The sequence below is a fragment of the Puma concolor genome, chromosome C1 (genome assembly GCF_028749965.1).
Source record: "Puma concolor isolate L17-30 chromosome C1, mPumCon1.1.hap2, whole genome shotgun sequence".
Lineage (NCBI taxonomy): Eukaryota > Metazoa > Chordata > Mammalia > Carnivora > Felidae > Puma > Puma concolor.
The window spans coordinates 219,901,994-219,914,576 of NC_141674.1; the positions used below are offsets into that span (position 1 = coordinate 219,901,994).

A 12,583-nucleotide genomic window follows, 5' to 3' on the forward strand; every position below is an offset into this window, starting at 1 on the left:
GCCCAGAAATGCAAAGCCACTCCTCATAGGCGTGTTCCTTACTGTCTTGGCGAGAGAAGTGTCCTCTGGGCCTCCCGGGGAACATAGTCAAGTGATAGAGCCTTCAGCCTCACATGATGGATTCCTTCCCACATCTCTACTTCACCAAACCCTCTCCGCTCTTTCTCAACACTCTAGAGAGACAGCCTCAGCATGACACCTCACCTACAGCATCTGGATAACTCCCAAGTATGCCTGCTGGGAGGTCAGATCCTGAGACACGGCCACACTCTGCCAAATCAATAAACCCAGTTCATTATCTTCCAGTCTGCCCCACACATTTCTTCTGTCGCTCAGTGACATATACAAGCCGGGACCTGCGCTCCCATCCGTGAAGATGCCGTTTACGCCCAGAGCAGGAATTTTGTTTCCTCACTTGGGCTTCGCTGAGACCTGGCCCTCGTCGCTGGCCTAGAGGAAAGAAGGACAGACGGGGACAGGTCTTGAGAATGGCATCCTGTTGTCGGACAGCTACGTCGGGTGAAGCTGATGTCCAGGCACCAACTGGACCAGAGGCTGCTTCTTCACGCTCAGAGCGTTCTGGGGAATCTGGGTGTTCAAACTCAGACTCATCCACCCAAACGTCCCCGTCCCAGGACGCCACCACTGCCCTATGAAGGCCCTGGCTGCACCACAGAAAACCTATTCAGGGCATTCCCTCTGTAGCTGTGGCACACATTTGCCAGATATCGGTATCAGCTGTCCCGTGAAACCTGAATTTCAGAAAAAGAGCGAACATTTTAGTAAAAATAAGTATGTCTCATGAAATATTTAGAACATACTTCTACTTGGGGAAAAAAACAACGGTTCGCTGTTAACCTAAAATTGAAATTAAACTAGGCAGCCCGAATTTAATCTGGAAACCCTCCACTGGCACCCTTACTATTAAAAGCTGGGTCTGATTATCAGCACAGGCTGCCCAAAGGTGTCAAGAGATACGGATTTCTTTCAACAGCATCACCTGGAGGCCCTCTGGCTTTCCCAGTATGTCCTGAGAGACACCTGTACCTGCCATTTATTTCTCAGGTTTGCGTTAGGGTTAGGGTTAGGGTTAGGGTTAGGGTTAGGGTTAGGTTGCATTAGGTCTGTATTACAGTTTTTAAATGACTTTAAATACCTGAAAATTCTAATCGAGTGTCTCCGAAACCCTGAACTGCATTTACAAAACTAATTTCAGGAGTGCCTGTGTGGCTCAGTCAGTTGAGCGTCGGACTCTTGATTTCCCATCAGTCATGATCCCGGGGTCATGGGATTGAGCCCTGCTATCGGGCTCCACACTAATGCGCAAAGATTGCTTGGGATTCTCTGTCTCCTTCTCTCTCTCTCTCTCTGTCTCTCTCAAAATAAATAAATAAATATTAAAAAATAATAATTATAATTTCAAAAGCAATGACCTAGCCCACTCTCCTGGGCAGGGGGATCTGAGCCAGTTTGGAAGGTTAACTTGGGAAGGGTGGAGGACAAAAGGGAAGGCACAGAAGCAGGTGGGCATCAGGTTTCCGCCCTGGACCGAAGGCACATCTGTGCTCCAGGAAACAAGTGTGCCCATCTGGGCTCGGGGGGCAGGAGCTCTGGGAGAGGGGGCTGGGCATTTGAACTGGCTTTGGGGTGCAGGTGGCTGGTTCACGTGAAGACAGGTGAGCATGGGCATAGGGGAGGGTTGGGCGAGGGTGAGTGGGCACAGGGTGGGCTGCAGAGTGGAGGGAGGATGGAGTGAGGGGCCACGGGGCTCTTGCTCCTGGCTCTGGCTCGCTCTCCGGTTGGCCCTGACCTCGGAGCCCTTGCTGGCTGGCAGCGGGATGACCTGAGGAGGTTCGGGGGCAGCGGTTCAGGGGAGCCAGCGGGTGACAGATTAGCCACACAGCCGATGTTCGGGAACATTCGTTACAAGAGTGTAACCGCAGCTCATGCGGTCAAGACTGAAATTAGGTCACTCCGAAGTGTGGACGTGAAGAAGGGGTGGGGAGAGTTGGGGCGCCTGATGTAACCATGGTGACGCGGGAAGGGGGGGGTCACGGCCACCGGATGCCTCGTGGTACATGGTCAGGGGCTCCCCGGGCCGCCCCCGAGCTTTGCTCCGGCAGGTGAGCCACAGAGGGGCTCTGGCTTGACGTCCGGGTCTGTTCCTCTGGCCGCGCTGCCCGGGCACAGGTGGCCTCCCCTGCGGTGCTGGTGCCCCGCACCAGCGGGCTGCGCTTCAGTCTGGTCTCCCCTCTCCGACGGTGACAACTGGCCCGGCGTCTGGGCTTCCTCACCTGCTCAGCCCAGGTGGTGCCAGCAGGCGCCCCGCACAGGAGACGCGCGTGGTCAGGCACCCACGCTGCCCGGCACTTGGCGGATCTTCAGGGAGGACCGGCCCTCCTCCCTGCGGAAGGGGGTCTTGGCACGAGATAGAGCATGCAACCATATGGCCCGGATTCTTTCCCTTCCGTTCGAACCATTTCTGCTCCGGGCCTGAACCCCTGGTAGCGAAAGCCCCTAACTGAGCTCGTCCAGGGAAAGGCAAGTGTTCACTGGCCCGTGCCTCACATGACCTGAAGCCTCCAGAACCCCGAAAGCCTGGGTGGTCTGACGGTTTTAGAGTCACGGGCTTCGTTCCTCGGGCGACTTGTCTCTCTCTTCGGCCTGGGCCTCTCTGGCTGCTTAGAGCTTCCTCTCAGCAATATCAAAATCTAATTCCTTACGTGTTCCGATGAGGAAAAGCGCATTGCCTAAACAAATTTGCGAATCCTACGTTTCTGAGCCCTTGAACACAGGGTAGGAACAGGCAAATGAAATCCTGTCCAGCTTTGGGTAGAAGGAAACTGCTTCTTGCCCTCTGACCTCCTTCCTGCGGAGAGAAAGCAAGGACGACCTTGGCCCAACTCAAGATAGAGGAGGAGGAGGCTGAGCTGGGTTGGGGCCCGGGATCTCCCAACACTATAAGGGCCGGCGGGGGGGGGGGGGGGCGGCAGAAGCAAGAGGAGAATGTCGGCCCCTTCCCAGCAGACCCCTTTCCCCAGGAGGGCGCCGTGGGCACTGGGTGGTAGGGGCAGATCTCTGTTTGGAAAATGCCCATCAGTCAAAGTTAACAACCAAGGCATCATCATCGGCAACGACACGGATGGAACTGGACAGTATCACGCTAAGTGAAATAAGTCGGAGAAAGACAGATACCATTTGATTTCACTCACATGCGGAATTTAAGAAACTAAACAAATGAGCACAGGGGGGAAAGAAGAGAGAGAGGCAAACCAAGAAACAGACTCTTAACCACACAGAACACCCTGCTGGTTGCCAGAGGGGAGGTGTGGGAGTCGGGGGCGGGGGGGGGGGGGGATCAGGGAAACAGGTGCTGGGGTTTAGGGAGTGCACCTGTCGTGATGAGCACCGGGTATCATATCGTAGCAAAGTGTCGAATCACTACATTGCATACCTGAGACGGATATTACGCTGTAAGCTAACTCACCGGAATTTAAATAAAATCTTTCTTAAAAATCAAGGACATCACTAAAACATCATTCTGACTACCGGTTTATTCAACAAATAGTTCTCAAAGACCTACTGTGCACCAGGCACATCAGAGTGAACATGCCGGTCCTAGTGCCCTCAGAGACTGGAGCAGGGGAGCCCAGACGTGAGCCAGGTCCCCACACACATGGCAGGTAAACTACATTGGGGTGGTTCTGCAGGAACGTGCAGGGAATAAGGGCACCCCATGTGGGGAGGGCTGGATGCCCAGAAAATGCTTTTCAGAGGGAGGGGTGTTGAGCTAGGAATGGAAAAGGGAGAAAGACCAGACCAGGGGAGGGGAGGGGGCCATCCAGGGCTGGAGCTCAGAGAACAAGGCGGGGAGGGCGGGACAGCTCGGAGACAGCAAACAGGTGTGTCACAGAGGTCAGGGTCAGTGTGTGTCCCCAAATGTGGGGGGTGGGGGGCAGTCACGGGGCCCTGTGCACTGAAGAGCTGACTGAAGCAGGGTCAGGTGACACTGCCTCGAAGCGATTCCCTGCCCGGTCCCCACAACCACAGAGCCCAAAGAGTGCTTCCAAAAAATGGGATTTTCCCCAACTTCTCAGATTCGTAAAAGAAAAATGAAGTCATTCGGTACCCGATGAGAACATGTTTTCCTGTAACATACAGGTGGTTTCCTGGACACGGCTGGGGTTTGGGGCCCTGTTTCGTATGCGTTCAGCTTCCTGTAAGTTCACCTCCAAAATTCAGTTGCCTCTTGCTAACCCAATGCCGACCTGGCCCAGAGGATTTAGACAGGGGAGAGCGAGGGAAGGATTTTAACGGCTGCCTGCAGCGAGCTAGAGGACCCGGGAGAGGGCTGTGGGTTGGGGACAGCCAGCCTTTCAGCACAAATCCTGGACCCTGCCACCTTGGAGATGCTGTAGGGTGCTCCCTGGTAGGCCGCGGACCTCCTTCCCCCTGGAGCCCCCTATCTATGAGCAGAGATCAGGCTCAGCCCAAGCCCAGGCTTCAGCGAAACTTGCCTGCGTGGCTCTTGCCCTGGAGAGGCGGGGTCTCCCCAACTGTGAAATTCAAGGATCCTTTTCTGAAGGCCGTCTTCCATGTTGAGCTTCCTGCAGGAATGGCCCAGACCCTAATGCTTCCCTGCCTGTCATGCCTGCCCCGACGTCCCAGCAAAGGCAGGGTCTCCAGACAGCCACCCCTAAGACAAGGAGGTGGGGAGGAGGCCTCTACTGCCCTCTGGTGTCCACCCATCAACCAGATTGCAGAAGAGTCTGATGGCTCGGTGAGCAGCTCACTGCTAGAGAGGTAAGCTGTTCCTAACCCACTGTGTGACCTCAGGTATGCACCGCCCCTTCTCTGTCTCTAAGAGACAGAAAACCTAGTTCAGAAAGATACAGGCACCCCTAAGTTTACTGCAGCATTATCGACAATAGCCAAGATACGGAAGCAACCCAAGTGCCCATCAAGACTTGAGATGGATTTCTGCAAGGTGGTGTAGACAACGAGCCACAAAAAGGAATGACAGCTTGCCACTTGTGACAACACGGATGGACCTAGAGGGTATCATGCTAAGGGACATCAGTCAGACAGCACGACACAAATACCATGTGCTTTCACCAGATGCGGAATCTAAACAGAACGGATGAAGAAGCAAAACAGGAACAGACTCACAAAGGCAGAGGACAAACTAGTTGTTGCCAGAGGGGAGGGGATAGGGAGATGGGCCAACGGGGGAAGGGGAGTGAGAGGTACAAATGTCCAGTTAGAAAATAAGTTAGTCACGGGGATGGGGGTACAGTCACACTATTGTAATAGCCTTGTAGGGGGACAGGTGATAACTTCACTTACGTGGTGAGCACAGCATCATGCATAGAATTGTGGAATCCCTGTGTCGTACACCTGAAACGAACAGGACATCGTTGGTCAACTCCGTCAATCGATCAATCGATCGACCAAGAGATAGGATCGAACCACAGAGCGCTGAGGAGAAAGCCAGCCCCAAGCAAGTGAACAAGGAAGGATAGTCACAGGGGCAGGAGCAAAATGTCAGGGATCCAGAGGGTACCACCAAGGGCACGCTGGGAGCCCTGAGAAGCTGGGAAGGGGTAGGGGTGGGCAGAGTCCCAAAGGTGAGGCCCAGATAAGGCAAGAATGTTGGGTGAGGACAAACAACCGAGCCCCAAGATCCCGGTCAGCACTCACCAAGCGCCACTCTGAGCTCTCTCTCTTTGCTTCCCTGTCCTCTCCTGGTTTCCCCTAAATAGCTAAAGTAGGAAATCAAGGTATTCTCAACTGGATCCTACGCTCCAAAGGATATTATTGAGACGACTGGCGAAATTTCGAAGGGTTCTCGTGAGGAGATACGGCAATGGATCATGATTTTGCCAGTTAGACCATTTTTGGAGGAAATTGCCCTTGTTTGTATAAAATACAGACTAAAGAAAAATCATGTCATCAACTCACAAATGGAGGGGAGGAGATCTTTGTGCAATAGTTGCAAATTTCTCTAATTTTGAGATTGTTTCTACAATTAAAAATATTTTAATTCTAGAGTTTCCTTGTAAAAATTGCATACATTCTTTGACTCCACGATTCAATTTTAGGATTTTATTCCATAAATATATAGGTATAAGTATGTATGTACCATGATATGTATGTATGTACAATATTTTGTATCATTATAAATATGTCAATGATATGATGTATTGTCTACAATATCTACATGACAGAATTTTTTTACATTGCAAAAAATCAAACATTGGCTGTCCATCAATAGGAGAATGGTAAAATAATTACGATAAACTCATGCAATGAATACTCTGCAACAATTAAAAAGAATTAATTTGGGGGACACCTGGGTGGCTCGGTCGGTTGAGCACCCAACTTTGGCTCAGGCCATTATCTCACAGTTTGTGGGTTCAAGCCCCGCCTCGGGCTCTGTGCTGACAGCTCAGAGCCTGGAGCCTGCTTCGGATTCTGTGTGTGTGTCTCTCTCTGCCCCTCCGCGACTCGTACTCTGTCTTTCTCGGTCTCTCAAAAATGAATAAATGTTAAAAAAAATTTTTTTTTAAAGAATGAATTGGGTCTATAGCAGTAGCAGTCAATATTTACCAAATATTCACCATGTGGCAGGTGTCATCCAAGCGCTTTCTGTATATTGATTCAGAACCACCGACTATGTGGGTCCCATTGCTATCCCCACCATGTAGACGGAGAAGTGAGCTCCCCGAGGGGGGTGGGGAATAACATGTCCAGGACATCACAGCTAGAAGGGAATACACCCAGTTGGGGGTCCAATCTTGCAATTGGATCCAGAGTCTATGTCCTTTCCCACAACCACAGTAATTCCGGAACAATACACAAGACACCATTAGCAATAATTGCCTTTGGGGAGCAGGGTCGGGAGCAGAAACAGGGGCAAATCTGACTTTTCACTTTATGCCGTTTATGTCCTTTACCACGACTCTTTATCATGTGTCACCAAGTATCACTACTGTGCATTTTTAAAAACCCACCCATTAAAATAAAGTATAAAAAATAACATTGAAAAAAACACCCTCCTGCCCTTAAGGAACTCACAGTCCCGATGCCAACTTTTAAAGGATTTATTCACTTTACAAGAAATAGCAAAATACGTGGTAAGGAAACGAAAAACGTTAAGAACCGGCTCATGTGGGCTGTGGAAACTGGCTTGTAAGTTGCAATTATTTCCAGGGTTTGCACCCCCCCCACGCCCCCCCCTCCCCCCACACACACCAGTTGATCATGTTTGGGGAGGGTTCCTATCCTAAAGGAGCCCAAGCGCCTGAAATACCCAAATTCACTTGCGGTGCTTCGTGGGCACAGCCAGGTAACCAACCACTCTAACCGGGGTCGCAATGTGTGGCTTCTGAAAACTCCTTACGAATCATACCTAATGTGACTTCCCAGTGTTCCTACAAGGTTTAGTTTCCTCTTCTGTATGGAGACGATAGTATCTGTCCACCCAACTGCATCCATTCTGTATCTATTACTCATCCTAACCCCATTTCGCAGATAAGGAAACTGAGTTTCAAAGGTACCTCCTGGCGCAGGGGGCGGTGTACTTTTCGTTTCAGAATTTTTTAAGGATAAGAGAGACGGTGGAGGGGGGAGCGCTCTGATGCGCCCAACTCTGGAAGACAGCGGGAAGTTGGGAGCTTCCCTAATTGTCCCCGCGAGTTCCCAAGGACCGGCGGGGGCCGGGGCTGGTGGCGGCGCTTGGAACCGGAACTCGAAGCGCCCCTGAGCGCGCTCGCGGGGTCCTGGCGGGGAGGGTGCGGGGAGCTCGGAGGAGGGGTCCCCTCCACTGCGTCCTCCGAAGTCACCTCGCCTGGTCTGCGCGCCCCGTCTGCTGCCTCCGCCCCCAGCCGCGGCTGTGCGACCCGCGGGACTGTCCTCGGTAGGCAAAGCCCCGGGTGCGCTCCCCGCGCGGGGCTTCTGGCGCTGTGGGCTTCCCGGCCCAGCCGCGCCCCGAGGCCGGGCAGGATGGAGGGCGGCCAGAGGCACAGGACCCGCGCGACGAAGCCCTGGGCCCCCGGTCCAGCTTACCAGTTGGCATTCCCATTTATTAGGGGGTGGCTTTCGGTAAGGCTCTTTCCTGAGCCTCAGTTCGCCCACCGGTAAAACCGGAGTAAATTGCGTTCGCCTGCAGCTTTGGGATGGCAGTTCAAAGTCCCGCGCGCTCCGAGGGCGCGTTCAGACAAGCGGGTCGTGGCGCCCAGGGCCGGGCCGCCGCAGCCGCGTCGCCCCGGCAGAGTCGCCGCAACTCCCGGTATGGGCTCAACCCCCTCCCCGCCGCCACCTTTGTCCCGGAGGGTGGCTTGGGGCGCGGAGTCCGGGGCGAGCCTCTGCACCTGCGCCTTCAGCGCCTGCGCCCTTCGCGCCGCACCCGGAGGCGCACCCGGAGCTGGGCGGGGCGGGGCGGGGCTCGGCCCTCGTGACCCAGGCGGGCCCCACCCGGCTGTGGTCCGAGCCCGGCCACCCTTGCAGGTCAGGTGCCCAGTGCCCGGCGCCCCGCGCCCTGCCTGGCCCCCTGCGCTCAACGCCCCGCCTGGCCCCGACTATACCGCCTCGCCCCAGTGTGCCCGGACCCGACACCCTGTCTTGTCGCCTTCTTTTCCCTCGGAGGACCGGAAAGAGCAGCCCCGGGGGCCGGGCCAGGGCCTGCACACCCCTAGAAAGGAGCCGGTGAGTGCCGTCAGAAGGGGGCATGTGGAGACCGGTGTGGCGCCCAGGACTGGGGACTGGGCGTAGGGAGAGTCCGCGGTGACCTGTGCAGCCCCACCGGACCCCAGCGGCTCCCCGGTCTTTGTCCCGGCTAGTGAGGGGGGTGGGGGCGCTCCCTTTCCACCGAACCCGGGCCTCCCTTTCCACCCTGATCAGAAACGCCTGGGTTCTCAGCCAGCCCGTTTTGGACAAAAGAGTGGTTTCACCCAGAGCCCTGCCGCGGGTCCGCGTGCCAGTGGGGCTGAGGCTGTGGTCAGCCCAGGAGACTTAAGGCTGGATGCCCAGGGGCCCGAGGCTAGCTGATCAAAGACTGACCTCTGCACTTCGGTGCCGATTTGGGGGCACAGAACCGGGTGATGTTTCGCCATGGGAGAAGGGTCCTGGCCTTCCTCTGGGCTCCTGCAAAGCCCCAGCTTTATCACAACCAAATCACCTTCTGTTTGCCAACAGCCCCCCTCCTCACCCACCCCCACCGCCCATCCACCTGCTGCAGAGATGTGGGGAAGGGTCCGTGGGTGATGGACATTGCGTAGCCGGCCCTGGTCCCACTATGGGACATTAGCTCCTGGCCTGAGCTCAGCCTCCCGTAGAAATCCACTAGAGCTCCGTAGACTTGGACCCCGGTTTCCTACTAACCTTAAGCAGATGTTGAAAACTCCATTTTCAGTTCGGTCGGGCTTTTACATTTTCTTTTTCTATGTGGTGTGTTTTGTAAAAATCTTCTTTCCTTCTGAGAGGTTGCAATGGTGGTGGGGGAGGTGAGGCCCACTAGCCCGTGGCAGGCACCGGTCATGGCTGTGGAGCCCACAGAGCTGAGGCCCAGGGAGGAGGCCAGCTGGTGCCTGAACTGAGACAGGAAGCCGGCTCCGGGCTCCTGGCCCTGTCCTCTCCCACAGCCTCGCCCTGGGACCCGTGCTTGCTGTGGACACTAGAGCTGAGGCTTCAGCCGGACATGCAGAACCCATGTCCGGGTATACATGAGGATTGCCAACGACTTCCCAGGGACCTGAGAGAGCAGAGAGGACGGGCAGGTGGGCAGGCAAAGCTAGAGTGCCACCCAGCGCGGTTGCTGCTGGGGCAACTTGTGCCTGGTGCCCCTTGAGCAGGGGTCGGGGGAAGCTTCTGGATGGAAATGCGCCACTTTGCAGCCGACGAGGGCTGGGGCTTTGGTGGCTGCAAATGGACAGCAAGTACTGCCCGCGGGAGTAACGACACCAGCCAGCGTGAGGGTGGTGCTGAGAGACAGACAAGGTTAACACGCGGGGCCCCCGAGTGGGCACCTCCACCTGCGCTCAGGAACGTGCCTGCACCTTTATCAGCAGACGCACCAGCTCAGCCTTGATCGTGAGTCAGGGAGCACTCCTGCCTTTGTTAGTTGGGCATTTGCTGAGAAACTTTGACTTGCTTTCCAGTTTTATTTGCTCAGGCGGGTGACCACTCCCAATCGCCATTGTGCTCCAAGGCTCCGAGGGCAGCTGACCCCAGAGGTGGTCAAGCCAAGTGTCGTGTGGGCGGAACCCCGGCCCGGACTTCCCTTTGATTTGGCCAGAACGTGAACTCAGTTCTTTAGCAGACAGAGACGGACACACCATCGAAATTCAGTGGTCTGCATCTGGGGTATCCACTTTATAAGACCCATTCCGCTGTCCTTGCAACTGGTCAACCTCCTTGCCCTAATGGCTTTTCTCCACTGTCACTCCAAACCGGTTCGGGAGGGCTAATGGTCTCAGAGATTAAGACTGTGATTAAATCCGAGCAGTGGGACGGGCAAAACTGAAAGCATTTCGTTTGGGAATCTCGTGACCAGGAGTGATAGGCTCTGAGACAGAACTAGGAGCCTGGTGGAATCCGCCAGCCCCAACACACGTGCCCTGGGAGGTCCCCCCCACCACCCTGCCCCTGCGTTAGCCTTCTGCCCTCATGCTTCCCCGTGACTGCTGCGGGTGGAGGGGTTCCGGGAACAGGTCGGGGTCGGGGCGAGCCAGCACGGTGTGTAGTGATGGGAGAGGAGATCGCTGGCTGAAAGGCCATCCCCTCCAATGAGCCCAGGGCGGGGGGGGGGGGGGTCCCACAGTGTGGCTGTGTCTGGCTGAGGGACAGCCCGCATCTGTGTCCCAGTCGGAGCCAAGCCAGGGCGGGTGCTCGGGACGACAGGGACTTGTGGGATGTGCGTTTTAAACGCTAAACTCAAACATACTCTCCGTTCAATTTAAGGTAACTTTTTAAACATAGTTTTCAAAAAGCATGAAAAGCCTCTCCATGTCATTAATTCATTACATGGGAAGATTCGGTCACAGTAGATAAAGACCCGTGTCGTGGGCCACTGGCTCTCAATCCCTGGCCATGCTGGGAACACGCTCCCCTGGGGATCCACCCCCTGCCCCCCTCCCGCCACTGCCTCCCTACGGGCGAATCTGAACTTGGGACTTCGTCTTCCTTCCCTCCCCTCCCTGTACCCCTCTCCCCCCCACCCACCGGCTCCCCTGGAAGCTGGGTCCGAGCTGAACCTAAGCATCAGAGTAAAATCTTTCAGGTGACGTCGGACTGGGAGCGAAGCACCTGTTGTTGGTTTAGCTATGCCGGGTGTATGTTATTCAAAGTCTGTTATCACATCAGCTCTGGTTTTAGTAAACACTGCATAGCGAACAGAGGTCACTTCCCTTAAAAACTCAGGGTCGGGGCGCCTGGGTGGCTCAGTTGGTTAAGCGTCCGACTTCAGCTCAGGTCACGATCTCACGGTCCGTGAGTTCGAGCCCCGCGTCGGGCTCTGGACTGATGATGGCCCAGAGCCTGGAGCCTGCTTCCGATTCTGTGTCTCCCTCTCTCTCTGACCCTCCCCCGTTCATGCTCTGTCTCTGTCTCAAAAATAAATAAACGTTAAAAAAAAAAATTAAAAAAAAAAAAACTCAGGGTCATAACTGGCACGTTCTGGAAGGTGTTAGGTCACACTTTCTGTAGAAGCAGGTGGGGCCACCGGCCACCCTCTGCCTACTGGTCTCCCCTGTTCACATCTCAGCTGCTCCTGAGGCCTCACCCCTCGGCAGGCACCCCCCTCACCACAGGTGCCCAGACCCACTGTGTCCAGCATGCATCTGGTCCCCCCGACCTTGGTGATCTTTGCTATCCAAGCTGGGAAACCAAGCCATCGTTACGAGCAAGAAGCTTCAGAAAGAAGGAACAGGTGGGGAAGGGGGCTTGGGGGAGACACGTCCCCAGCCTCTGGGGCTGAGGGGGCAACTCTTGACTAAGTAGTGGCCTCCCGTCCATCCGCTGACCGGCCACTGACCATGCTCTAAGATACTTAGGTGCGAAAAGCGTGCGACTTTCCTTTTGTTTTGCTTTGCTGCCTCACCCCTCGCCGTCTTCCAGGAAGCCCGGAATTGTGTCCCTTCAGAGAGGAGACAGAGTGGGAACTAGTCAGCTGACAGTCACAGCTCTCTCATCTGCTCTGAAAACAGAGCTTCAATGAATGTGCTTCTTTTTTAAATTTTTTTTTTCAATGTTTATTTATTTTTGGGACAGAGAGAGACAGAGCATGAACGGGGGAGGGGCAGAGAGAGAGGGAGACACAGAATCGGAAACAGGCTCCAGGCTCTGAGCCATCAGCCCAGAGCCCGACGCGGGGCTCGAACTCACGGACTGCGAGATCGTGACCTGGCTGAAGTCGGACGCTTAACCGACTGTGCCACCCAGGCGCCCAATGAATGTGCTTCTTATGATACAATTTTTTTTTCAAAAATGGCAAAAAAAAAAAAAAGAATAAACTTCAGTCATCTATCAAAAAAGAACTTTTTCATCCAGGTTTTTAAAAACCAGAAACTATGGGTTCTAGGGAAAC

At 54.7% G+C, this 12,583-nt stretch overlaps 1 protein-coding gene across 1 annotated transcript in view; it reads left to right on the forward strand.

The window, feature by feature from the left end:
- The first annotated feature begins 8,461 nt into the window (after positions 1-8,461).
- Positions 8,462-12,583, forward strand: part of MLPH (melanophilin) — a 43,598-nt gene continuing 39,476 nt past the window's right edge. The window contains exon 1 of the mRNA XM_025912775.2: positions 8,462-8,706. The gene's annotated coding sequence lies outside the window, so the exon portion shown is untranslated. The remainder of the gene's footprint in view (positions 8,707-12,583) is intronic.